A 27,051-nucleotide genomic window follows, 5' to 3' on the forward strand; every position below is an offset into this window, starting at 1 on the left:
GTGGCAGCATCATGTTGTGGGGGTGGCAGCATCATGTTGTGGGGGTGGCAGCATCATGTTGTGGGGGTGGCAGCATCATGTTGTGGGGGTGGCAGCATCATGTTGTGGGGGTGGCAGCATCATGTTGTGGGGGTGGCAGCAGCATGTTGTGGGGGTGGCAGCATCATGTTGTGGGGGTGGCAGCATCATGTTGTGGGGGTGGCAGCACCATGTTGTGGGGGTGGCAGCATCATGTTGTGGGGATGGCAGCACCATGTTGTGGGGGTGGCAGCACCATGTTGTGGGGGTGGCAGCACCATGTTGTGGGGGTGGCAGCACCATGTTGTGGGGGTGGCAGCACCATGTTGTGGGGGTGGCAGCACCATGTTGTGGGGGTGGCAGCATCATGTTGTGGGGGTGGCAGCACCATGTTGTGGGGGTGGCAGCACCATGTTGTGGGGGTGGCAGCATCATGTTGTGGGGGTGGCAGCATCATGTTGTGGGGGTGGCAGCATCATGTTGTGGGGGTGGCAGCATCATGTTGTGGGGGTGGCAGCATCATGTTGTGGGGGTGGCAGCATCATGTTGTGGGGGTGGCAGCATCATGTTGTGGGGGTGGCAGCATCATGTTGTGGGGGTGCTTTGCTGCAGGAGGGACTGATGCACTTCACAAAATAGTTGGCATCATGCGGGAGGGAAATTCTGTGTATATATTGAAGCAACAAAGACATCAGTCAGGAAGTTAAAGCTTGGTCGCAAATGGGTCTTCCAAATGGACAATGACCCCAAGCATACTTGCAAGCAAAGTTGTGGCAAAATGGCTTTAGGACAATAAAGTCAAGGTATTGGAGTGGCCATCACAAATCCCTGACCTCAACCCTATAGAAATTTTGTGGGCAGAACTGAAAAAGCATGTGCAAGCAAGGAGGCCTACAAACCTGACTCAGTTTCACCAGCTCTGTCAGGAGGAATGGTACAAAATGTATCAAACATATTGTGGGAAGCTTGTGGAAGGCTACCCAAAAGATTTGGATTAAATGTTAGGAATTGTGAAAAACTGAGTTTTAAATGCATTTGGCTAAGGTGTAATGCAAACTTCCAAATTCAACTGTAATTGCAGTGGCCTGCTGAGATCAGTATTCTCAAACCTCTAGGTATCTGTCGTTGTTGGTATCAGGAGCCAAAGGTCCAGGCTGGATCTGCCTGAATCTATAAATAGCCCTGCCTGACCTGGCTCAGCACAGCAGGCCAGATGTGTCAGAAACCCCTGACGCTGTCTGTCTGTCTGTCCGTCTGTCACACCATCACACACAGCTGCACTGAAAGGTTATCGTCCAATGCTCTACCCTTCTAGTCAAGTTTACAACACACTTTACACAATTAAAGAGAGGAACAAAACAATGCAGATGGGGTGGGTATAGTGAGGAGGAGGAACGAAACAATGCAGATGGGCTGGGTATAGTGAGGAGGAGGAACAAAACAATGCAGATGGGCTGGGTATAGTGAGGAGGAGGAATAAAACAATGCAGATGGGCTGGGTATAGTGAGGAGGAGGAACAAAACAATGCAGATGGGCTGGGTATAGTGAGGAGGAGGAACAAAACAATGCAGATGGGCTGGGTATAGTGAGGAGGAGGAACAAAACATTGCAGATGGGCTGGGTATAGTGAGGAGGAGGAACAAAACATTGCAGATGGGCTGGGTATAGTGAGGAGGAGGAACAAAACAATGCAGATGGGCTGGGTATAGTGAGGAGGAGGAACAAAACAATGCAGATGGGCTGGGTATAGTGAGGAGGAGGAACAAAACAATGCAGATGGGGTGGGTATAGTGAGGAGGAGGAACAAAACAATGCAGATGGGATGGGTATAGTGAGGAGGAGGAACAAAACAATGCAGATGGGATGGGTATAGTGAGGAGGAGGAACAAAACAATGCAGATGGGATGGGTATAGTGAGGAGGAGGAACAAAACAATGCAGATGGGCTGGGTATAGTGAGGAGGAGGAACAAAACAATGCAGATGGGCTGGGTATAGTGAGGAGGAGGAACAAAACAATGCAGATGGGCTGGGTATAGTGAGGAGGAGGAACAAAACAATGCAGATGGGCTGGGTATAGTGAGGAGGAGGAACAAAACAATGCAGATGGGGTGGGTATAGTGAGGAGGAGGAACAAAACAATGCAGATGGGGTGGGTATAGTGAGGAGGAGGAACAAAACAATGCAGATGGGGTGGGTATAGTGAGGAGGAGGAACAAAACAATGCAGATGGGGTGGGTATAGTGAGGAGGAGGAACAAAACAATGCAGATGGGCTGGGTATAGTGAGGAGGAGGAACAAAACAATGCAGATGGGCTGGGTATAGTGAGGAGGAGGAACAAAACAATGCAGATGGGCTGGGTATAGTGAGGAGGAGGAACAAAACAATGCAGATGGGCTGGGTATAGTGAGGAGGAGGAACAAAACAATGCAGATGGGCTGGGTATAGTGAGGAGGAGGAACAAAACAATGCAGATGGGCTGGGTATAGTGAGGAGGAGGAACAAAACAATGCAGATGGGCTGGGTATAGTGAGGAGGAGGAACAAAACAATGCAGATGGGCTGGGTATAGTGAGGAGGAGGAACAAAACAATGCAGATGGGCTGGGTATAGTGAGGAGGAGGAACAAAACAATGCAGATGGGCTGGGTATAGTGAGGAGGAGGAACAAAACAATGCAGATGGGCTGGGTAGTGAGGAGGAGGAACAAAACAATGCAGATGGGCTGGGTATAGTGAGGAGGAGGAACAAAACAATGCAGATGGGCTGGGTATAGTGAGGAGGAGGAACAAAACAATGCAGATGGGCTGGGTATAGTGAGGAGGAACAAAACAATGCAGATGGAATGGGTATAGTGAGGAGGAGGAACAAAACAATGCAGATGGGCTGGGTATAGTGAGGAGGAGGAACAAAACAATGCAGATGGAATGGGTATAGTGAGGAGGAGGAACAAAACAATGCAGATGGAATGGGTATAGTGAGGAGGAACAAAACAATGCAGATGGGGTGGGTATAGTGAGGAGGAACAAAACAATGCAGATGGAATGGGTATAGTGAGGAGGAACAAAACAATGCAGATGGAATGGGTATAGTGAGGAGGAACAAAACAATGCAGATGGGGTGGGTATAGTGAGGAGGAACAAAACAATGCAGATGGAATGGGTATAGTGAGGAGGAACAAAACAATGCAGATGGAATGGGTATAGTGAGGAGGAACAAAACAATGCAGATGGAATGGGTATAGTGAGGAGGAACAAAACAATGCAGATGGAATGGGTATAGTGAGGAGGAGGAACAAAACAATGCAGATGGGCTGGGTATAGTGAGGAGGAGGAACAACCTCCATTGAGTGTACACTCCCCTCTGAGGAATGGACTGGTGCTAAACTCCCTCACTCCAATTTATACCAATCCAATGTTTTTAAATCCATGAGTGGAGTTCAGTGTCCACTTTAGTAACAGAATGAGGTGTTGTAGTGCATGAGTCAAATAGTAATTCATATTTGGGTGCAGGGTTCAAAAGGAATGTACCGGGGAGAAAAAACAAACCCGGTGCACATTTGTCCATTTCCAGCACATGTACACTTTCAGCAGCACACATGCCTTGCTTTCCTCAAGAAACTGACCACAAACACTTCTCCTCACAGCGGAGTTTTATTCTTTCAACATCTCACAATACACATACTTCAAATGTTGTATGCATACAGTTCTAAATAGTTGGCTGCAGATGATTATAGGACATTAGATCTTGTTTTTTTTTTACTTCAGTTCTACAAACCAACTATAAAAACTGACATCTTTAATTAGCACAACATAATGTGTGTGTGTGTGTGTGTGTGTGGGGGGTACAAATCGGAACTTATAAATGTGAAATTACATAATAAAAATCAAGATGATGTCTCAAGTAAAAAAGATATATCAATAAATACAACCTTCCCAGCAGCATACCATTAAAAACTATTGGCATGTTTCGCAATCAAGTAATACTAACAGATATTATTCCTCTGAATGTGATGCACAATACAGCAATTAGAAAACCTAGACATCAACAAGTTTAACACATCACCCCAAAAAAAATAGAAAAATCTGATCCAAATGAAAGTGTTACATTTCAATTGAGAATATAACAAAATACATCACCAACCTGGTATATACAATGTTTTCTCAATCACAGTAGCATGGTAGTAGCAAAATCATTGAATAAACACAAAACAAATGTTTAAAAATAAATTCACATATATATATTTATATATTAGTAGAACATTTCGCTTTGCAGACACCAGCATGAATAGTAGACTGAAAAAAATAATCCTGTTTTAATGTTTACATGGTTTATATGGGTTTACATTGCAGAATGAGAAAAACTGTTTTAGGAAAGAAGGATTGCACATAAGAGCTCAAAGTTAACTTGCAACATGAATCACATTCAAGTCTATGTCCCAAAGCCACATCACAGGGGTGGAGTGATCAAGTCTCTTTTAGGAAGTGTCTATATGGCTAAACTCGTATAAGTGTTATCACTCTGGTATCCTGTCTGCCTGCCTGCCTGCGTGCATCTGCCTGCCTGCCTGCCTGCCTGCAAGGGATGCAGACTTGAGGAGAGAAAGAGAAGCTAGATATTAGGAGGTGATCTGAAAGAGAGAACTAAAAACTCAAACAAAAATAAAAAGGAAAGCTGTCTAGCGCATTACAATAGTTTCCTGCATTAACACTAGCCAATAGTCATGTTGTTATTGTGTATTACGTCATGCATGCATAGAATAACTGGAACGTTCTGGAACCTTCTGGTAGTACCAGAAAGAGAATCTAGTTTTTAGAACACCGGTCATCGTTCTCTCTGATGATACAAGGGAATAAGGGTTTACTCATCCACCCAAGTCAAAAAAATGGCATCTTACCCACTACAAGCTGAATATATGTTTCAAGACTATCAAAATAAGTTTAGAAAGGTCTCGTCATGCCTTAAGATCCAGTACTTATGGTTTATTATTATGAAAGAGAAGTCTGTACACGATTGGCTAACCATCTGTAGTCTGGCTGTTTATCTTTCCTTTACACAATCACACCAATGGACCAGACAATTTAAGATTTACCAGCACTTAAATATATAAAAAGCTAAATTGAAAATTATATTAATATCATTAATTTTCTCTTTTTAAATTAAGTTTTACAATAAATGCAGATCTCTTAGTAACAAAGGTACAAAATTATTTCTTATCAAGTGGAAAAAAAAATGAGGTATTGCAAAAGGAGTTATCATCTTGTGAAAAATGTGCCTAAAACGACTATTGAAAAAAATATTTAGAAAAGTAGTGCATAATAAATTTATATGTTCATGACAAAATAATCAGCTAGAAAACACTGTACAAAAATCAGCAGGCCATGTATAAAATAATATCTTTATCTCTGTGACAGTAAGTTCTTCAGAGTGTCCAGCTACTAACGTATTCATCCTCCACAGCAAGGATCCACTAGCGTATCCATTCGCCACAGTTCGGATCCATTTCCTCTACACTCCAGTCATGGGAGAGAGAGTGCATCAGATCACCATGAGACTAGCCTGGTTGTCCAGTCTGTCTGTGCTTTAGCCAACTCTCTGTGTTAATTAGCTGGACAAGGATAGGCAGAGGAGTTGGTTCAACACTGAAGCACATACAGGCCACGACCAGGCTACATACTATGAGTCACTCAGGGAACACTGTAGCTAGCTACCACTGTACTGTGAATTCCTACTAGTACTACAATATTAGCATGTTAGCATCCAGTGCTAATATCCCTGACAATATAAAGTGAGCTAATACTACTGCCAATACCTGATCCCTGCCTAGACAGCTAGGGCTGTAGTCTATCAGCTGAAACCTGTCTTTCCAAAGACAGTTTCTCCCCTCTCTCCACAATTCAACAACTTAAAACAGCACTAGCCACCCTGACCTTCTGAACCTGAAAATGGAGTCTTATAGTCCTTAAACCCCTCAGATAATCAACTGCCGTTGATCACTTGTTTTTAGGCCAATCTTTGGTTTGCCCATTTTGGCTACAAAGAGTCCATTTAAAACCATGATCTAGAAACACATGCCAGTAATTGCTGCCAGGCCCGAGAGGATAATCTTTTCTTAAATAATCCTGCATGTATTCTGAACAGTTTATTTATGATGAAGGGAATTGTCAGTCAGTCTGCCCTTCTGCAGTGGTTTTCTTTGAATATTGAACTTTAACCCGACCAGTTACTCTCAAACTTTGGTTAATGATACAAATATCAACCTAATCCTGCATGCGTAAATTAACAAAAATAAGTGTACCCTTTAACACACAACTGTTCTAGTTAATATACTGATTGAGGTGCAGCACATACCTCACTCAAATGTTATATGTTACTCTTGACAACAAATGTAAGCAGCTTTGCCAGCTAATGTGAGAAAAGAAAGTACAGTCAAGTCAGAAGAAACATTTCTTTTCATATCTAATAATGCATCCAAGTACTCATGCACACCTTAACTTAAATTCAAAACGGGATTTCTTTCACTTAGTTGTCCTTCTTAGCATTTACTGTTCTGAGATTAAAGAAAAAAAAAGACTAAATTAAGCTTTTAAATTAATTTTCCAAACTAAATAGGAACCAGAAAAAAAGAAAAGTGCATTTATTTTCTACAACATAACCAGTCACCCTCTCCCTCCCTAGTTCCACCTGAAGGATATGTGTCGGGGCCGGTCGCCCCCCTCCTTGACCAGTGGTTTGTGGAACTCTCGTCCGGCACGGGAGTGGATGGCGGCCCAGCAGTACTCACAGTAGTACTGGAGACAGGTGACGTTAGCGCAGAAGAAGGGAGCGAACTTCCCCCCACAGCGTGTCCCCTGGCACTCATCACACAGCTGGTCATCCAGCACGTATGGCTTCACTTCCACCTGGGGGAAAGGGGGAGGACAGAAGGGGAAAGAGGGAGGGAGGAGATGAAACATACCCAGATGGAATGAGACAAGAGAAACTCGTGGGGAGAAGCTCAGACCCAGCTCCATTTTGTAGCTTAGCTATTGTGTGCGCGTGAGGTCTCTATGGTTCTTCTCCTGGATAATATGTACGCCGTATGTGTCTCCGCTAAACTACCACAGACCAGACTGACTCACCCGTTTGTCGATCTCGCCGTGCTGCAGCTGAACGAATCGAGCGCTGATAGCAGCGATGTAGCTCTGCTGATTGGAGAATGCCACACGGCCCGCTCCTTTAGGGTACTTCAGCTCAGGGTCTGTGTCGATGCCAGCGTAACACACTCCTCCATACAGACGATCCATTATCATGGCCAGCTCCACTGGAACATTAACACATATAGGCTGATGATGTGGCTGACTGGGTCTGTCAGACAGTGTTAGCCTGCTGAGCTAAAGCCTAGGCATTACGACTGTAGCTCAGGGTCTTTAGCTCTTCCACTCTCTCACCCCATTCCACCCCACCATTCTTCACAGACACAGAAACACAGTCCAGTACCTGCACGTAGAGGACGTGGCACCCCCCCTACGAAGATGGTCTTCCTGGGGTCCAGAGGCTGAGAGCCGTCCATCACAAAGTCACTGTCGTTCAGGTTCCAGGGACGGATCTGGACCTAGAGGGACACACAGGCATGGCCAGACAACGTTCAGATAACACCCATTTAACACTCAAACAACATCTACAAAAGGCTGTAACAAATTCCATATAACGTCTGTAAAACTCTTTCAATGTCCATACAACTAGATGTGAACCATGGGGGATGGACTGGGCAAATCTCACAACTATTTATACCAGCAGTGCTAGACTGACAAGGAGGACAGACAACTCCAACCAAGAAGTTTAATTACAGTTAAAAACATTTTTAAATACTGCCTGGGTGTGTGGGAGACTCAGACAGACTGTCTCACACTAGCTAGCCAGAGACACACACACACACACACACACACACACACACACACACACACACAAAGCTCCACTCACAGGCTTGTCCTTGATGGTGGGGCTGGAGACACAGAGGTAGAGCTTGCCATCCTCCTCAATACAGGCATCAATCAGATCCTGGACAGAGCTCTCGTCTTGGAACAGCAAGAATGCATAACCTTAAGAGGGGAAAGAAAGCGCTCAATACTCTCATGACCTTCATCTGTTTCCCTTCATTACCAGGTCACAGAGTATTCCCTTCATTACCAGGTCACAGAGTATTCCCTTCATTACCAGGGCACAGAGTATTCCCTTCATTACCAGGGCACAGAGTATTCCCTTCATTACCAGGGCACAGAGTATTCCCTTCATTACCAGGGCACCCAGTATTCCCTTCATTACCAGGGCACCCAGTATTCCCTTCATTACCAGGGCACCCAGTATTCCCTTCATTACCAGGTCACAGAGTATTCCCTTCATTACCAGGTCACAGAGTATTCCCTTCATTACCAGGGCACAGAGTATTCCCTTCATTACCAGGGCACAGAGTATTCCCTTCATTACCAGGGCACACAGTATTCCCTTCATTACCAGGGCACCCAGTATTCCCTTCATTACCAGGGCACCCAGTATTCCCTTCATTACCAGGGCACCCAGTATTCCCTTCATTACCAGGGCACCCAGTATTCCCTTCATTACCAGGTCACAGAGTATTCCCTTCATTACCAGGTCACAGAGTATTCCCTGGCCAATGTGACCATATCAGACTCACCTTTGGGTGGGAAATAGGACTTGCTCTCAGCCTTGTGGGGCCAATCGACAAACAGGTGACCGAACCGGCGGAAACTGGCGGTGATCTCATCTGAGAATGAAAAGAGTCAAAGCTAGTCAACTACACAGTCAACTAGCCTTCAGGAACCTGCAGTGGTGGTCCACAGCCTCTATGACATCATATGTCAGGGCCCATTACCATAGAAAACAGAGACGATTGTTTATAATCCTAAAACAACATTGTAGAAGGTGCAATATTCTGTTCATTGATCAATACCTTCGTCTATATCTGGGGGCAGTCCTCCCACAAACACCTTGCGTGAGTACCTCTCCACTCGCTCTCCGTTGAGTTGCGGGAAACAGTGGGCGGATCCTAAACCAGGAAGTCCCTGGTCACCTGACTCGTCCTCTCCGAAGGAGTGCTCGTCCCCCATGGGGAACAGGTTAGAGTGACCTGGAGAGCAGAGAGAAAGAGATACTCAAATCGTACTAACCCAGACACCCTGGATTTATTTGGCCACTTTGCACCCATTTGTGGTTAGAATTTTCCAAACCATACTGTGCCGACTCCGATATTTCATTTACACATTGTCCCTTCCAGCAATTATTGTGAATGTTTAACCAGGCCAGCTTGGTATAGCTCTGCTCAGCTCCGTTTGACTCAGGTTTGGAAAAAGGGTAAGATTTTACCCAAATAAATGTTATTGTGAAGACAAATGAGAACCATGATCATGAAACCAACCACAATTTCCTCAAGCACTTGCAAAATAATGCTTTGTTAAAGTCCAGTGGCAAGCCACCACAGCCACGTCACAAAAGCCCAGCAGGAAACAGGCAGTCTACAATCCTGTCAGGTCATCTTTTTTGCTGTCGCTCTCATACCAACCACAAGTGTTGAACGTTGTTAAAATAGCAGACGGTCAGTCAGCTCGACTGCAACACAGATGAGCTGGAACTCTACCAGGCTTATAGTACTTGGATTGAATTCATACTTTTTTTTTTTTACATCAAAAATAAAGACTCATTTCAAATCCTCCCTGGGGACTTAAGTGTTCCTCTGCAGGTTCAGTCGGGACCGAGTGAACAGTCAGAGTTGGGAGGAAAACACATATCTGAAACAGTACCCTATTACACAGCGAGGCCAAACCAGACGGAATCGAGGCTTTGCAAATAATGATATGATGGTAGCTAAAACATGAAGACATTTTGGGTTTAGCATTACCTCGTCGTCTGCCATAGCTCCTAGCTGCATGTAAAACAAGAGACAACAACCTTCATACCAACTCTGAACAGCACAGGGTTACAAAATAATGGAAATCCCATGAACAAATCGCATCCAATTTACTACCACTACTGTGAATGGCTGAACAAAGCTATAAACTTTATAGTATTGAGGTAAAGTAACATTTCCATACCATTCATGGGCAAAGACATGTCTCCGCCTTGGTGAGAGAAACCATAGCGACCTGGAGAGGAACAGACAGAAGTCAGTTAGAAGGCAAAATAATATGCGCATTCTAACTCCACCCGGCCACCGCATTCTAACTCCACCCGCATTCTAACTCCACCCGCATTCTAACTCCACCCGCATTCTAACTTCACCCGCATTCTAACTCCACCCGGCCACCGCATTCTAACTCCACCCGGCCACCGCATTCTAACTCCACCCGGCCACCGCATTCTAACTCCACCCGGCCACCGCATTCTAACTCCACCCGGCCACCGCATTCTAACTCCACCCGGCCACCGCATTCTAACTCCACCCGGCCACCGCATTCTAACTCCACCCGGCCACCGCATTCTAACTCCACCCGGCCACCGCATTCTAACTCCATACTGCCAAGATATTCTAACAACTGTAGCTGTTCTGTGATGTACTGAGGAGAATGAGAATTGAGATGAGCAGCAGAACCATCAAAGCATCCAGAGAACTCTGACTTAACAGCCAACCGATTGCGAGACGTGATCAGAGAGAGGAAATTAGAGCATAATCAGGGTGGATCGACTGGCCTACATTAACATAGTGACAGTCTTAGCAAAAAAAACATGTGTCTTCAGAAATGTGATGCGACAAAACGTCATGTTTAATTCATGTTGGTGGAGAGAATAGAGAGTGGAGCAGAGATGAAAGTGCCAGCATGGAGGTACTTTAACAGGTAGCTTTGTGTGTGAGATTGAGCAGGTTAAGACAGAAGAGTATTTATTGCTCAGTACTCCCACCACTCAGAGGACTCAGTATTAAATGTGTCTGTGCTTCCACTACTCTGCTCTACTGCAGCTCAGGAACTCGGCAGGATGTCTTTGAAAAGACTTGACATCAACGAGTATCATCTTTTATGAGTATCCAGTACAACCACACTTTGTGTTGGTGCAGCGATTTGAGCTAAGCAGCCATTTCACCAACCAGTCAGAATTATGTGACATCAATCTCTAGCTCTACATAAAAAATATGCCATTACTGTATGTCCAGCTAATATTTTCTCATTGTTTGGAGTATTCCAGAATACCAGGGCCTATATTCACAAAGCATCTCAGAGTAGGACTGCTGATCTATGATCAGGTCCCCCCCCCAACCATATACATATTTCTTATTTTCTAAAAGAGAAAACTGATTCAAGAACAGCACTCTTATTCTGAGATGCTTTGTGAATACAGGCCCAGAGAAACTCACCTTTCAGGGAATCCTGTTCAGCCCTCATAATATCAATCAGACTGTTCTCCAGGGAGTGCATGCTGAAGCCATCAAAGGAACGGGTTCTCTCCTGCTGAGAGACACAGAGACAGGGAACACGATGATTAGCCTGCGGTGTGCCATGTAACAACAGGAAAATAGAACCATTCTGACTGTAGAACCCAGAGGTGGTAGGTTCTAATCTAGACCCTTGACAAAGTTTTGCTTTGATAATAGATGATAATAATACCTGTGTTATCCTGGAACTTAAGACCCTCTATACAGTTACACGTCCATGGAGAAGTTCTCAACTACTATCAACTACAATACAGACTAAATCTATTTATCTGATTCTACAGAGATATCTACAGATGTAGATAATCTACTGCTTTGTATCACATGGCCCTGCCCCTGTCATGCCCCTTCCATGTGTAACTCTGTGTTGTTGTTTGTGTCGCGCTGCTTTGCTTTATCTTGGCCAGGTAGCAGTTGTAAATGAGAACTTGTTCTCAACTAGTCCACCTGGTTAAATAAAGGGGAATAAAAAACTACAAAAAAGTAGATAAACAGTGATTATTTTTCAATTAAATCCATTCCTTGAAGTAATCACTGATCTGTATGTGACTGGAAAGATAAAACTAGATTTACGCAAATCCAGGTCATATCAGATCTGCAATTTTCAAACAGGGCCAAAGCCTGCAGAAGTGAGATGACAGTATGTCAACATTTGTCATACAGGCGTTGTGGCATCTCTAACGCGCTGCATCTCTAACAAGGACAGAAGACTGGGGTTTCCATCCCAAATGGCACCCTATATATAGTGCACTACTTCTGACCAGGCTCTGGTTAAAAGTAGTGCACTATACAGGAAATATTGTGCCATTTTGGATGAACACATTACCGGAATAGGCCTCATCCTGGCATTCGCTTACCACCACAATGACAGATGTATAAGTCTACTTATCCAATAATACAGAGTTACTTACATGTGAGCTGAATCATTTAGTTGGCCTGATTGATGTTATCAGATGCTCTACTTACTAGACTCTCATAACTAGATCATATTTGCTCTTATTTACTTTGATGTGTACTGTATTTTGCATAATTGAAAAGGCCTCAACAAGGCTTCATGTGTTGGTTTTAACAATATAAAAGCATGTTTTAACTCCACTTTCATTGTCCTGTAAGAGTGGATGAATATACTTTCCCCTCTACAGTTCGCTCATCTCTGTACTCACCTGGAAAGGGAAGTTGTCCGTGCGACTCATGCTGTCTTCCATCCAAGGCTTGTGGTTGAACCCAGAGTTGTTACGAAGATACTTCTGAGAGGGAACCTGGAAGACAGGATAATATTCTGTAGGACTGTACCATGTAGTACATGTGGGATAGCACTATGTGATTGTACCATTGATGTGCATAACAGGCAGTTTATATTAAGGCTCAATAGACAACAGCATTAGCTGGATTAGCTGTAGGCGTGAATAAATTATATCATAACCAACTAAATCAAGCACAATAAGTTTGGCAAAACATTTAAATGAAGGAAAATAATTGACTAGTTAAATTGTAGGTCATTATGATTATGGTTAAGCTACTCATCAGTCTGAGGCCTTTGGGACATCCAGTCTTAGCAGGTATGATGTGCTGTATATCTAGCACCAGTGCCAGCTTGTTCAACGGGAGGTGTGCTGTATATCTAGCACAGTGCCAGCTTGTTCAACGGGAGGTGTGCTGTATATCTAGCACAGTGCCAGCTTGTTCAATGGGAGGTGTGCTGTATATCTAGCACAGTGCCAGCTTGTTCAACGGGAGAGGTGCTTTATATCTAGCACAGTGCCAGCTTGTTCAACGGGAGGGGTGCTGTATATCTAGCACAGTGCAAGCTTGTTCAACGGGAGGGGTGCTGTATATCTAGCACAGTGCCAGCTTGTTCAACGGGAGAGGTGCTGTATATCTAGCACAGTGCCAGCTTGTTCAACGTGAGGGGTGCTGTATATCTAGCACAGTGCCAGCTTGTTCAATGGGAGAGGTGCTGTATATCTAGCACAGTGCCAGCTTGTTCAACGGGAGGGGTGCTGTATATCTAGCACAGTGCCAGCTTGTTCAATTGGAGGTGTGCTGTATATCTAGCACAGTGCCAGCTTGTTCAACGGGAGGTGTGCTGTATATCTAGCACAGTGCCAGCCTGTTAAACGGGAGGGGTGCTGTATATCTAGCACAGTGCCAGCTTGTTCAACGGGAGGGGTGCTGTATATCTAGCACAGTGCCAGCTTGTTCAACGGGAGGTGTGCTGTATATCTAGCACAGTGCCAGCCTGTTAAACGGGAGGGGTGCTGTATATCTAGCACAGTGCCAGCTTGTTCAACGGGAGGGGTGCTGTATATCTAGCACAGTGCCAGCTTGTTCAATTGGAGGTGTGCTGTATATCTAGCACAGTGCCAGCCTGTTCAACGGGAGGTGTGCTGTATATCTAGCACAGTGCCAGCTTGTTCAACGGGAGAGGTGCTGTATATCTAGCACAGTGCCAGCTTGTTCAACGGGAGGGGTGCTGTATATCTAGCACAGTGCCAGCTTGTTCAACGGGAGGGGTGCTGTATATCTAGCACAGTGCCAGCTTGTTCAATGGGAGAGGTGCTGTATATCTAGCACAGTGCCAGCTTGTTCAATTGGAGGGGTGCTGTATATCTAGCACAGTGCCAGCTTGTTCAATTGGAGGGGTGCTGTATATCTAGCACAGTGCCAGCTTGTTCAATTGGAGGGGTGCTGTATATCTAGCACAGTGCCAGCTTGTTCAATTGGAGATGTGCTGTATATCTAGCACAGTGCCAGCTTGTTCAACGGGAGGTGTGCAGTGTAACTAGCTAGCACAGTGCCAGCTTGTTCAATGGGAGGTGTGCAGTATAACTTGCTAGAAGAGTACCTGGTTGTTCAACGGGAGGTGTGCAGTATAACTAGCTGGAAGAGTACCTGGTTGTTGGGGAAAGACTTCTTTAGTGGTGAGATGGAGTTGAGGGCCGTCACCCCTCCGTTGAGGCCCCTGCGGTACTCTCGGACCCCCTGTGACCCTCCCCAGCCACCGTACCCCACTCCTGGGCTCCAGGACGTGGAAGTGGGGGTGGAGGGGGCAGGGCTCTGGTAGCTGCCCCAAGGGGAGGGGGGCTTTGCCTGGGCTGGGGCCAGGTGGGGCAGCTGGGTGAAAGCTCCAGAGCGGTGGGGGTGAGGGGGGAAGGAGGGCTGGGGAGGGTGGGGAGAAGCTGGGGAACGGCGGTGCTGCGGGGGGACCCCCTGGTTGTGAGGGTGGTAGTGGTGGGGGTGTGGAGAAGGGAGGTTCTGGGAGACAGGGCCAATCTGGGGGGAGAAGCTACCCCCCACCCCTCCGAAGCCGGGCCCGGCGTGGTGGGAGAAGTTCTGGAAAAGCATCGGGGGTCCGTTAGCGTTGGAACCGGCCGGGCCAAAGAACCCGCTCCCAACGTCCTCACTGACCACGGGGGAGGGGTTGGAGGGTACGGCCGGGGACCAGTTGTTGAAGGAGGTCAGGGAGGAGGTAGTGGTGGTGGACTGGGCTCCAGACGTCGCCATCCCCAGGCTGTCCTGGTAGTCAAACCCCCCCAGCACCGGAGGAGAGTCCATCCCACCCCTAAGCTTCTCCTTCCCACCACTGCTCTCCAATGAGCCCTTCTCCATGGAGCAGTCCTCAGGTAGAGACCCATCTAGCTCCCCTAGGCCACCTCTGGCCTCTTGCTGCCCAGGGGAGAGGGCCTGCGGCTGGGCCTTCTCCTGCAGGTCCAGGGCTTTGGCCTTGTCGGAGTCAAGGATCTCATCCTGCATGTTACTGTGGGGTGTTACGGAGGGGAACAGCCAGGCGCTACCTCCTCCATTGGTGGCCGAGGTGCTATTGATGAATGAAGGGGGCTGGGGGGGTTGGCGGGGTGATTGAGGTGGGAGGGTTGGGGTTGGAGGTGAGGGATCCTCACGGGGAAAGCAGATTTGTTGCCACTGCAGTTATTCTTCACCAGGACTCCGAAGCCGTAGTCATCCATTTATGAATCCTGGGGTAAAGCCAATGTTTCCTCCTTAACTTGGTTCTTCTTATCTCAGTGTCTTCTAGGCCTATTTCCTACTGTTTAACATGAGAAAGGAGAGAAGTGAGGGAGAGAAGGGGGAAAAGTGGGTGAGGGAGAGAAGGGGGAAAAGTGGGTGAGGGGGAGGTGAGGAGTGAAGGCATGAGCGAGAAAGGGGGATGTGGGGGAGAGTGGGGAAGGAGGGAGAGCGTGGAGGGAGGATTGAGGACATAAATACAAAGGCTGTCCGACCACAATTTGAGCCTACAGGCCTTCCAAAACAACACCAGCCTCGCCAACTGCAGTGACTTTGCTGCAACTGCAGCCTGCTAGTCCTGTGATGTAACTCAATGAGAAGAAATCATTGACTCGCTCAGCCACGGTAGGCCAAGGCTACATGATAAAATTACACAGACTAAGCATAGCAGTAGCACTAACAAGCCGCAACAGAAAACACTCGAGTTAAGCTGCGTGGGTTAGATGTGGTAGAAGCACATAGCACCAACCAGGCAGGCTGGCTACACTGTTACTTGACGTTTCACTTCCCAAAGGTCGTTATGTGGCTAGCAAGCTAACAGCTGCTGCGTTGGGCTCCATGTGCCCTGTCAATCAAACACATTGCGATTATCAGTGTTTATCTATATGCGGTCTATATGCAGTGTAGTGTGTCTATACCCGCGCGTTATAAGTAAGGTAAATACACCAACACCTACCGAATATCTAGATGGTCATTGGAGAAAAAAATACAACTCCGACGCGACCATTAAAAAGCAAATACTGATGACGTCTCTTGTCTGTTCTGAATCTAGGGTAGCCTAGTTCCCTGTATAAAAGCTGCTACGGTTATAGCCGACAAGCTACCACAGTAGATACATTGTTGCCGATCTAGCGAGCAATCGACGCAGATAAGCAACAATGTCCACTAGAAATGAAATGTATCCCAAAATTCCACCTACAGCGATACACGGGCTGGATCTGCGGTAATATTGGTATTAAATGGTATGTGTATCTTTAAACGACCTCGTCGGTTTCGTGTCCTGTGTGTTCAATGTCATAGCTTAGCACCAATCGTTGTCATCATAATTTAGCAATTCCAAACTACGAGTACAAACCTGAGTGCAATTCTCTGGTATGACATTACATTTATGAAACTCATTCTAGGTCGTGCATTATGTACCTCTAAATTGTCGTCATGTCCTTATGGTTCCTAGATGTTGCCATATTTCAGCTTTTTTCCATTTTCTGCATTTCCAAGTCAGCCGGTGCGAATGGTCTCTTCTAGTCGATGACAGCTGGACCAGTCAGTTAGACACTTCCGTCTCATAACCCCGCCCCCTCCACCAACTCCCGTCCACAGACTGCAAGGGTTTCCCTCTGCGGCCTCGCCCCTTTCCACAGATGAATGGGGTTTCATTGGATATGTGTGGGGAAGCCACACCCATCTCACGCCTTTTCAACGAAATGGCACATGCATTCAAGACGTTCTCCGCCCAAATAAGGATGTCGAGAAATTCATGGGTGGGAGTTGGACATACAGGAAAATAATGTAAGGAAATCAATACGTTCAATACTGCCTGCATTTAAACATCTAGTCAGTCAAGGCTTCTGTGCGATATTCAGCTATGATTAAATGGGTTTATTAAACACATTTAAACCCAAGAAAAAGACAAGATAAGAGGCAAATCTTGAATCAGCTAGCACATTTGGTTCCTTGGAATTTGTGGTAACATACGTTTTTGGTTTCCCATTGGTTCTGGGAACGAAGCTATACGTTTCCTGGCCGGTGAAACTGAATGTTCTGAGAACTGAAGTGTAAATTTCACCTGTTCTGGCAACGTTCAATTTTAGGTTGCAGGGAGGTTCTGATAAAGTCTTACTATGGTTTCCGGAAAGTTTTCATTAACGTTCTGAGAACGGAAATGATAGGTTATTGAAAGGTGATTAAATAATGTTTTGAGAACAAGTTTCAATTAAACTTTTAATTTGAGAAACAGATGCCTCACAAGTCCTCAACTGGCAGCTTCAATAAATAGTACTTGCAAAACACCAGTCTCTACGTCAACAGTGAAGAGGTGACTCCGCGATGCTGGCCTTCTAGGCAGAGTTGCAAAGAAAAAGCCATATCTCAGACTGGCCAATAAAAATAAAAGATTAAGATGGGCAACTAAACACAGACACTGGTCAGAGGAACTCTGCCTAGAAGGCCAACATCCCAGAGTTGCCCCTAGACCGTCGACGTTGAGACTGGTGTTTTGCGGGTAGTATTTAATGAAGCAACCAGTTGAGGACTTGTGAGGTGTCTGTTTTTCAAACGAGACACTCTAATGTACTTGTCCTCTTGCTCAGTTGTGCACCGGGGCCTCCCACTCCTCTTTCTATTCTGGTCAAATAAAATACATTTGTATTGCTCACATTCACTTGGTTAACAGATGTTAATGTGAGTGTTGCGAAATGCTTGTGCTTCTAGTTCCAACAGTGCAATAATATCTAACAAGTAATCTAAAAAATTCACAATGACTACCTTATACACACAATGTAAGGGAATGGAATAAGAATATGTACATATAAATATATGGATGCGCCATGGCTGTGCGGCATAGACAAGATGGTATAAAATACAATATATACAGTTGAAGTCAGAAGTTTGCGTACACCTCAGCCAAATACGTGTAAACTCAGTTTTCACAATTCCTGACATTTAATCTTAGTAAAAAATCCCTGTTTTAGGTCAGTTAGGATCACCACTTTATTTTAAGAATGTGAAATGTCAGAATAATAGTAAAGAGAATGATTCATTTAAGTTTTTATTTCTTTCATCACATTCCCAGTGGGTCAGATGTTTACATACACTCCATTAGTATTTGGTAGCGTTGCCTTTGTTGAAATCTGTTTTTCTGTGCTCTGTTTTTTACTTATCAAATAAGGAACACTCAAAATGTGCAACCAGACTTGTGGAGGTCTACAACTTTTTTTCTGACGTCTTGGCTGATTTCTTTTGATTTTCCAACGATGTCAAGCAAAGAGGCACTGAGTTTGAAGGTAGGGGCCTTAAAATACATCCACAGTTACACCTCCAATTGACTCAAATTATGTCAATTAGCCTATAACAAGCTTCTAAAGCAATGACATAATTTTCTGGAATTCAAGCTGTTTAAAGGCACAGTCAACTTAGTGTATGTTAACTTCTGACCCACTAGAATTGTGATACAGTGAATTAAAGTAAAATAATCTGTCTGTAAACAATTGTTGGAAAAATTACTTGTGTCAAGCACAAAGTAGATGTCCAGAACGACTTGCCAAAATGATAGTTTGTTAACAAGAAATTTGTGGAGTCTTTGAAAAACAAGTTTTAACGACTCCAACCTAAGTGTATGTAAACGTCCGACTTCAACTGTACATATGAGATGAGTAATGTAGGATATTTAAGCATTAAAGTGCCATTTTTTAATGTTACTAGTGATACCTTTATTAAATCAATTTATTTAAGTGGCCAGTGATTTGAGTCTGTATGTTGGCAGCAGCCGCTCTGTTAGTGTTGGCTCTTTAACAGTCTAAGGGCCTTGAGATAGAAGCTGTTCTTCAGTCTCTCGGTCCCAGCTGTGATGCACCTGTACTGACCTCGTCTTCTGGATGATAGCGGGGTGAACCGACAGTGGCTCGGGTAGTTGTTTCTTTTTGGCTTTCCTGTGACATTGGGTGCTGTAAGTGTCCTGGCGGGCAGGTAATTTGCCCCCGGTGATGCATTGTGCAGACCGCACTGCCCTCTGGAGTGCCTAGTGGTTGAGGGCGGTGCAGTTGCCGTACAAGGAACTTAAATCTTTCCACCTTCTCCACTACTGTCCCGTTGATGTGGATGGGGGTTGTGCTCTCTCTGCAGTTTCCTGAAGTCCACGATCATCTCATTTGTTTTGTTGATGTTGATTGAGAGGTTATTTTCCTGACACCACACTTCGGGGGCCCTCACCTCCTTTCCTGTAGGCTGTCTCATCGTTGTTGGTAATCAAGCCTACCACTATTGTGTTGTCTGCAAGCTTGATGATTGAGTTGGAGGCGTGCATGACCACGCGGTCATGGGTGAACAGGGAGTAGAGGAGAGGGCTGAGAACATACCCTTGTGGGGCCCCAGTTTTGATGATCAGTGGGGTGGAGATGTTGTTTCCTACCTTCACCACCTGGGGGCGGCCTGTCAGAAAGTCAAGGTGCCAGTTGCACAGGGCAGGATCAAGACCCAGGGTCTCAAGCTTAATGATGAGTTTTAATGGTACTATGGTGTAGAATGTTGCGCTGTAGTCAATGAACATCATTCTTACATAGGTATTCCTCTTGTCCAGATGGGATAGGGCAGTGTGCAGTGGGATGGCGATTGCATCGTCTGTGTACCTATTGGGGCGGTAAGCAAATTGGAGTGAGTCTAGGTTACCTGGTAGTGTGGAGGTGATATGATCCTTGACTAGTCTCTCAAAGCACATCATGATGACAGAAGTGAGTGCTACGAGGCGATAGTAATTTAGTTCAGTTACCTTAGCTTTCTTGGGAACAGGAACAATGGTGGCCATCTTGAAGCATGTGTCCGTTATCACACCAGCCAGCTGGTCTGCGCATGCTCTGAGGACGCGGCTAGGGATGCCGTCTGGACTGGCAGCCTTGCAAGGGTTAACACGTTTAATTACTTTACCCGCTTCAGCCACGGAGAAGGAGAGCCCACAGTCTTTGGTAGCGGGCCGTGTCGGTGGCACTGTATTGTCCTCAAAGCGCGCAAAGAAGTTGTTTAATTTGTCTGAGAGCAGGACGTCGATGTCCACGACGGGGCTTGTTTTCTTTTTGTAATCTGTAATTGTCTGTAGACCCTGCCACATACGTCTCGTGTTTGAGCCGTTGAATTGCGACTCTACTTTGTCTCTATACTGACGCTTTCCTTGTTTGTTTGCCTTGCGGAGGGAATAACTATACTGTTTGTATTTCGGCCATGTTTCCAGTCGCCTTGCCATGATTAAATGCGGTGGTTCACGCTTTCAGATTTGTGCGAATGCTGCCATAAAGCCACGGTTTCTGGTTAGGGAAGGTTTTAATAGTCACAGTTGGTACAACATCTCCAATGCACTTCCTAATAAATTCACTCACCGAGTCAGCGTATACATCGACATTATTGTCTTAGGCTACCCGGTGATACACACGGCTGTGACTATAATCGAAGATAATTCTCTTGGGAGATAATGCGGTCGGCATTTTGATTGTATTAGGTCAGGTGAACAAAAGGGCTTGAGTTCCTATATGTTATTATTACACCATGAGTCGTTAATCAAGAGGCATACACCCCCGCCCTTCTTGCTACCAGAGAGATGTTTGTTTCTGTTAGCGCGACGCAAGAATAAACCCGGTGGTTGTACTGAGTCGAGTGAACCATGTTTCTGTGAAACAGAGAATGTTACAATATCTGATGTCTCTCTGGAAGGCAACTTGTGCCCTAATTCCATCCACCTTGTTGTCTAGAGACTGGACATTGGCGAGTAATATGCTTGGAAGCGGTGGATTGTGTGCTCGCCTTCTAAGTCTGACCAGGAGGCCTCTCTATCTGCCTCTCCTGCGGCGACGACGTTGTTTTGGGATTAGATGCGATGTCCAGGGTGGAGGTCTGAACAAAGGATCCTCTTTGGGATTGTCGTATTCCTGGTTGTAATGTTAATAAGTTGACGTTGCTTTTGTATCCAATAGTTCTTCCCGGCTGTATGTAATAACACTTCTGGGCTAACAATGTAAGAAATAATACATTTTTTTTAAATGCTGCATAGTTTCTTAAAAGCGAGGCGACCACCTCTGTCGGCGCCATCTTCAACTCACATGGAATATAATGTAGAGTGTCACCTCGCTGACCAAGGCCCTTCTTCCCCGATTGCTGTTTTCACTTTGTCATTATAGGGTATTGTGTGTAGATTGATGAGAAAGAAAATGTATTTGATACATTTTAGAATAGGGCTGTAACATAAAATGTGGGAAAAGGAAAGGTGTCTGAATAGTTTCTGAATGCACTGTAATCAGTTATTTATCCCTTTGAGATGAATCAGAATGCATCAAAGAGTGTGTGTGTTGGGCAGCTCCAAGCTGCACAGTGCATGGTGCTGCATAGCAATCTCATAAAAATAAGCTGCTGCTACTTTCAACTGATAATCAAGCTTTACATTTTTTTTGTAATAGTTATTTTTTACCCCTTTTTCTCCTCAATTTCGTGGTATCCGATTGGTAGTTACAGACTTGTTTCATCGCTGCAACTCCTGTACAGACTCGGGAGGTGAAGGTCGAGTGCCATGCGACCTTCGAGACACAACCCAACCAACCGGAAGCACCAATGTGTCGGAGATAACACCATACACCTGGCGACAGTGTCAGCGTGCACTGCGCCCGGCCCGCCACAGAAGCTGGTGCACAATGGGGAAAGGACATCCCTGCCGGCCAAACCCTCCCCTAACCCGGACGACGCTGGGCCAATTGTGCGCCACATCGAATCAAGAATCTCTAGTGGCACAGCTAGCACTGCACCTATTTAGCTCGCTCTCGCTCTCTTCTCTCTCTCCTATCTCAATTCAATTCAAGGGGCTTTATTGGCATGGGAAACGTGTTAACATTGCCAAAGCAAGTGAGGTAGATAATATACAAAAGTGAAATAAACAATACATTTACATTTACATTTAAGTCATTTAGCAGACGCTCTTATCCAGAGCGACTTACAAATTGGTGCATACACCTTATGACAACCAGTGGAACAGCCACTTGCATCTAAATCTTGATAAATAAAAATTAACAGTAAACATTACACATACAGAAGTTTCAAAACAATAAACACATTACAAATGTCATATATATACCAGCCAAGATAAACAACTTGTCACAGAGGGCAGCACTGCAGAGAGAGAGATGTATATATCTCTCATATATCTATATATATATATTGGGGAGATATATATGTACATCTCTCTCATATAAATATATATCTATATATTGGGGAGATATATATATATACATCTCTCTCCTATCTCTCTCTCCTATCTCTCTCTCTGCAGTGCTGCCCTCTGTGACAAGTTGTTTATTTTGGCTGGTCCCGTGTGACAACAGTGGGTCGAGGATATTTCTGGTTGCGACAACCAATCATATCGCCGTTTGCAACTAAGACGTAACCAAGAATTGTTCTCGCCAACCAATCCGAGACGCCAGTGCAACCAATAATTGACCAATGAGGATAGAACTATGGCGGGACCTTTAAACTATAGTCAAGAGGTCCATGGAAAAGTGTATTTCCTTTCAGGTAATTTTGTTCGCGAGTTTAATTTATTTTCTGAAGTAACATGAGCTATAGCGGGACCTTTAAACGCTAGAAGAGAACAATGAAAAATATATTTCCTCAGGTAATTTGTTCGCGAATTACCTTTATTTTCTGAAGTAACGTTAGCTACAATTTGTTTGTTGTCTGCTGTTTTCATTGATCATCATCGATCGGAATATCTAGCTGGTATGATCAGTGTATTAGGCTACGGTAATATGTTAGCACGGTTCGGTAAACAATATTTACAGTGTAACGTTAGCAACAGTAACGCTGTCTAACGCGCCAGTAAACTGCAGTATCGAAGTAACGTAACGTTAGCTAGTTTAACGTCCGATTACCCTGACTATCAAAATAGTCTGTCAACTCCACTATTTTCATACTAATTTGGAGTTATTATGTTCATTAATGATGATGTTTAGTTTATGGAGACAATAGATAAGTAAAACAAAGGATCGTATTTTGAGGGTGTTTATTGATCTAATTAAATTAATAGTTGTACTTTTCAGCCCTTCCAGCCTGTATTTGAAGTATGTATAGTGATGTACTAGACCTACACAGTATGTCTCGTGATATGATGACCTGTTCTTTGGGGAATGATCAAAATACAACATCCCCACACAATAAATAATGTATTAATGATAAGATAAGATGATAAGATGAATACATTATTTATTGCGTGGGGATGTTGTTTTTTTATTTCAGGGAGAGAAGTATGCCTTCCCAAGGGATAGCAACGCATGTAGCCTGTTTGGATCATAAGTGGATGTCCAAGGCATTGTTCAGGTGGTCGGGGAATGGGATTCCAGAGATGGTCTTTTCCAGGGTTGACAGAGTGTGGTGTGACCGACCCTCCACCACCATCTGCAGCCCAGCAGAGATGGAGAGGTACTTTGCCTGTCCTCCGCTGCTCTCGATGCCCAGGAAGCTCTGGCAGGTAAAGCTGCATTGCCCACATTCTGTGCAGTAGGAAGGTCATCAGTTGGAACATATAGTTCCTTACACTGTTCCACACTAATACACTGGTAATGGCAATATCATTTACATTGAAGTAATAATCTAATGCAGTTTTTATATTGAATACAAACAGCAACACATTTCTCTTTGTGAAATGTTATTATAGAATTATTCCATTCTCAGTCCTGTGTATTGTCATATATTTTTGTCAGTTTTTATTTCTTCTTTGGGTGAGCTGATAGGTTTGGGGTACCTCTTCGATCAGACTGGTTTGGTGCTGCAGGATCACAAGGCTGCTATTGAGGAACTGGAGACAGGTGATCCTGATGTCCAAGAGGAGGATGATGAGGGCTTTGTGGCGCTTGTGGAAGTTCAGGACCTGACAGTTCCAGTGGTGGAGACAGCCCTGCCTCTTGTTAGCACCTTTCGCCCTACTGTCACCCCCTCTACCAGCATCCAGTCCACAGCTGCATCAGTCAGTCCCCTGTCCTCCACTCCTGTACGGGCTACTCCACCACCAGCTGGTCCTCTGTTCATGACCTCCACACCTGTGCCCGGCTGGGCCTCTGTTCATGACCTCCACACCTGTGCCCGGCTGGGCCTCTGTTCATGACCTCCACACCTGTGCCCGGCTGGGCCTCTGTTCATGACCTCCACACCTGTGCCCGGCTGGGCCTCTGTTCATGACCTCCACACCTGTGCCCGGCTGGGCCTCTGTTCATGACCTCCACACCTGTGCCCGGCTGGGCCTCTGTTCATGACCTCCACACCTGTGCCCGGCTGGGCCTCTGTTCATGACCTCCACACCTGTGCCCGGCTGGGCCTCTGTTCATGACCTCCACACCTGTGCCCGGCTGGGCCTCTGTTCATGACCTCCACACCTGTGCCCGGCTGGGCCTCTATTCATGACCTCCACACCTGTGCCCGGCTGGGCCTCTGTTCATGATCTCCACACCCGTGCCCGGCTGGGCCTCTATTCATGACCTACACACCTGTGCCCGGCTGGGCCTCTGTTCATGACCTCCACACCTGTGCCCGGCTGGGCCTCTGTTCATGATCTCCACACCTGTGCCCGGCTGGGCCTCTGTTCATGACCTCCACACCTGTGCCCGGCTGGGCCTCTGTTCATGACCTCCACACCTGTGCCCGGCTGGGCCTCTATTCATGACCTCCACACCTGTGCCCGGCTGGGCCTCTATTCATGACCTCCACACCTGTGCCCGGCTGGGCCTCTATTCATGACCTCCACACCTGTGCCCGGCTGGGCCTCTATTCATGACCTCCACACCTGTGCCCGGCTGGGCCTCTGTTCATGATCTCCACACCCGTGCCCGGCTGGGCCTCTATTCATGACCTCCACACCTGTGCCCGGCTGGGCCTCTATTCATGACCTCCACACCTGTGCCCGGCTGGGCCTCTATTCATGACCTCCACACCCGTGCCCGGCTGACACTCAGTCAGCTCCGTCTTCTGTTCCTTACGGGCTGGGCATTCTGATGGAGCAGGGATCAATCGTTCTTCATTATCAGTTAATTATATATAATTGTAATTATTTGTGTTCAATTGTTTGTCCCTCTGTGGTTTCAAAAGTATTGTCCCCTAAAATCACTCTGGGCACAAAAGCCCTTAGCTGAATTCTCTAATTACATTTTGATCAATTATTAATGTCAGTCTTTCAATGCTCCATTGTATAAACTATGTAATGTTCCTGCTTGTGTGCCTTGTGCACTGATTTAAAACAATTAGAGTATATTTGTCATTCTCACGTCTTCCTCCAATTCTGTGTCTTCAATTACTTCCTTGATTTACAATGAAAACAATTTCGTCAACATTAGGTTTTCGATGTGAACTTGATAAAGCATAAACACCACAGGAGTTCCATGTTGTTGAACACATTTCGCCTCCCCTTCTATAAATGTGAATCCTGAAGAGGGCGAGGGGTTTGACAGAAAGAGACAGTTTTTCCATAATAAAACATTATGGAGGAGGATGGTAACAGATTCCCAGGCTGAGAGGAACGACGATGAAGCCTGATGCTTTTCTACTCTCAGATTGTCACGGTAAGGACAAGAAAGCATTAAAAACCATTCAAGGCTAAAATACAGCAGCCGTGTTGGGATTCGATACGGGGTCGGCATCGGCGAGTATGTTCATTCTTGGTAGAAAATGACCCCCGAATTCGCTACACTCTTTAATTCCTGATGTCACAACCTCAGCCGGTGAGCTATATCCTTGGCTCAGTTGGTAGAGAATGGAGTTTCCAACACCAGGGTTGTGAGTTCAATTCCCATGGGGGGCCAGTATGGGAGAAAGAAAATGAATGTACTCATTACTGTAAATCACTCTGGATAAGAGCATCTGCTAAATGACTAACTGACTGTCTTTACATGAGACTGAGCTAAACGCCTAGCTCTGAGTACTAACACAAGTCTTCAGGTAACAAGCAAAGTTACTCAGCATGTGCATAGTGACCGTCTCCCTCCCTTATGCATACAGACAGGCCTCGTTCACCATTAATAATAATACACTGGATCTATATAGCACTTTTCTACCAACTGAGGTACTCAAAGCAGTTAGTAAGAAGGTAAACTGACCTCATCCACCACCCACCTGGGTGATGCTCTGCAACAGTTGTGTGCTAGAACACTCACCACACGTCAGCTGGAAAGATTAGTGATTTATGCCAAAAAGGAATGAGAGGGATGATTAGGTGGCCATGATGGAATGGGGCCAGGTTGGGAATTTATACATGACATCAGAGTTAACACTCCTACTCTAATGATAAGTGCCATGGGATTTTTAATGACCACAGAGAGCCAGGACACCTGTTTAACATCCCATCCGAAACCAGGTGTTATCTGGTTGATCTACTTACCATGGCTCTGCTACTGGTCCTGTAGGGTTTCAGTTACCATGACAACCTGAGCCGTGCTCTGTAGACTAGTACAGTTTCCTTGGTGTTGTTTCAACAGAGACAGTAGTACAGACATTTCACATAGATTTTGCTGTCCCATGTCATCCCTGTCTCCGGTCATCCCTGTCCCCTGGCAGATACACTGTCCCCTGTCATCCCTGTCCCCTGGCAGATACACTGTCCCCTGTCATCCCTGTCCTCTGGCAGTTACACTGTCCCTGTCCCCTGTCATCCCTGTCCCCTGGTAGTTACACTGTCCCTGTCATCCCTGTCCCCTGCCAGTTACACTGTCCCCTGGTAGTTACACTGTCCCTGTCATCCCTGTCCCCTGCCAGTTACATTGTCCCTGTCCCCTGTCATCTGTGGCTCAGTTGGTAGAGCATGGCGCTTGTAACGCCAGGGTAGTGGGTTCGATTCCCGGGACCACCCATACGTAGAATGTATGCA

The 27,051-nt window shown here is 45.6% G+C and overlaps 1 long non-coding RNA gene and 1 pseudogene across 1 annotated transcript; one reads left to right on the top strand and one right to left on the bottom strand.

Annotated features, from left to right (window-relative positions):
- Positions 1-3,650: 3,650 nt before the first annotated feature.
- On the bottom strand, positions 3,651-16,764 carry LOC118376773 (cytoplasmic polyadenylation element-binding protein 4-like; annotated as a pseudogene).
- A 5,916-nt stretch (positions 16,765-22,680) lies between these two features.
- LOC118376774 (uncharacterized) lies at positions 22,681-26,859 on the top strand. The gene is made up of 3 exons (XR_008087302.1): positions 22,681-22,818; positions 23,439-23,670; positions 23,933-26,859. It is a non-coding gene; the product is annotated as an uncharacterized LOC118376774 (long non-coding RNA).
- Positions 26,860-27,051: the final 192 nt, after the last annotated feature.

Source organism: Oncorhynchus keta, chromosome 30 (genome assembly GCF_023373465.1).
Source record: "Oncorhynchus keta strain PuntledgeMale-10-30-2019 chromosome 30, Oket_V2, whole genome shotgun sequence".
Taxonomy (NCBI): domain Eukaryota; kingdom Metazoa; phylum Chordata; class Actinopteri; order Salmoniformes; family Salmonidae; genus Oncorhynchus; species Oncorhynchus keta.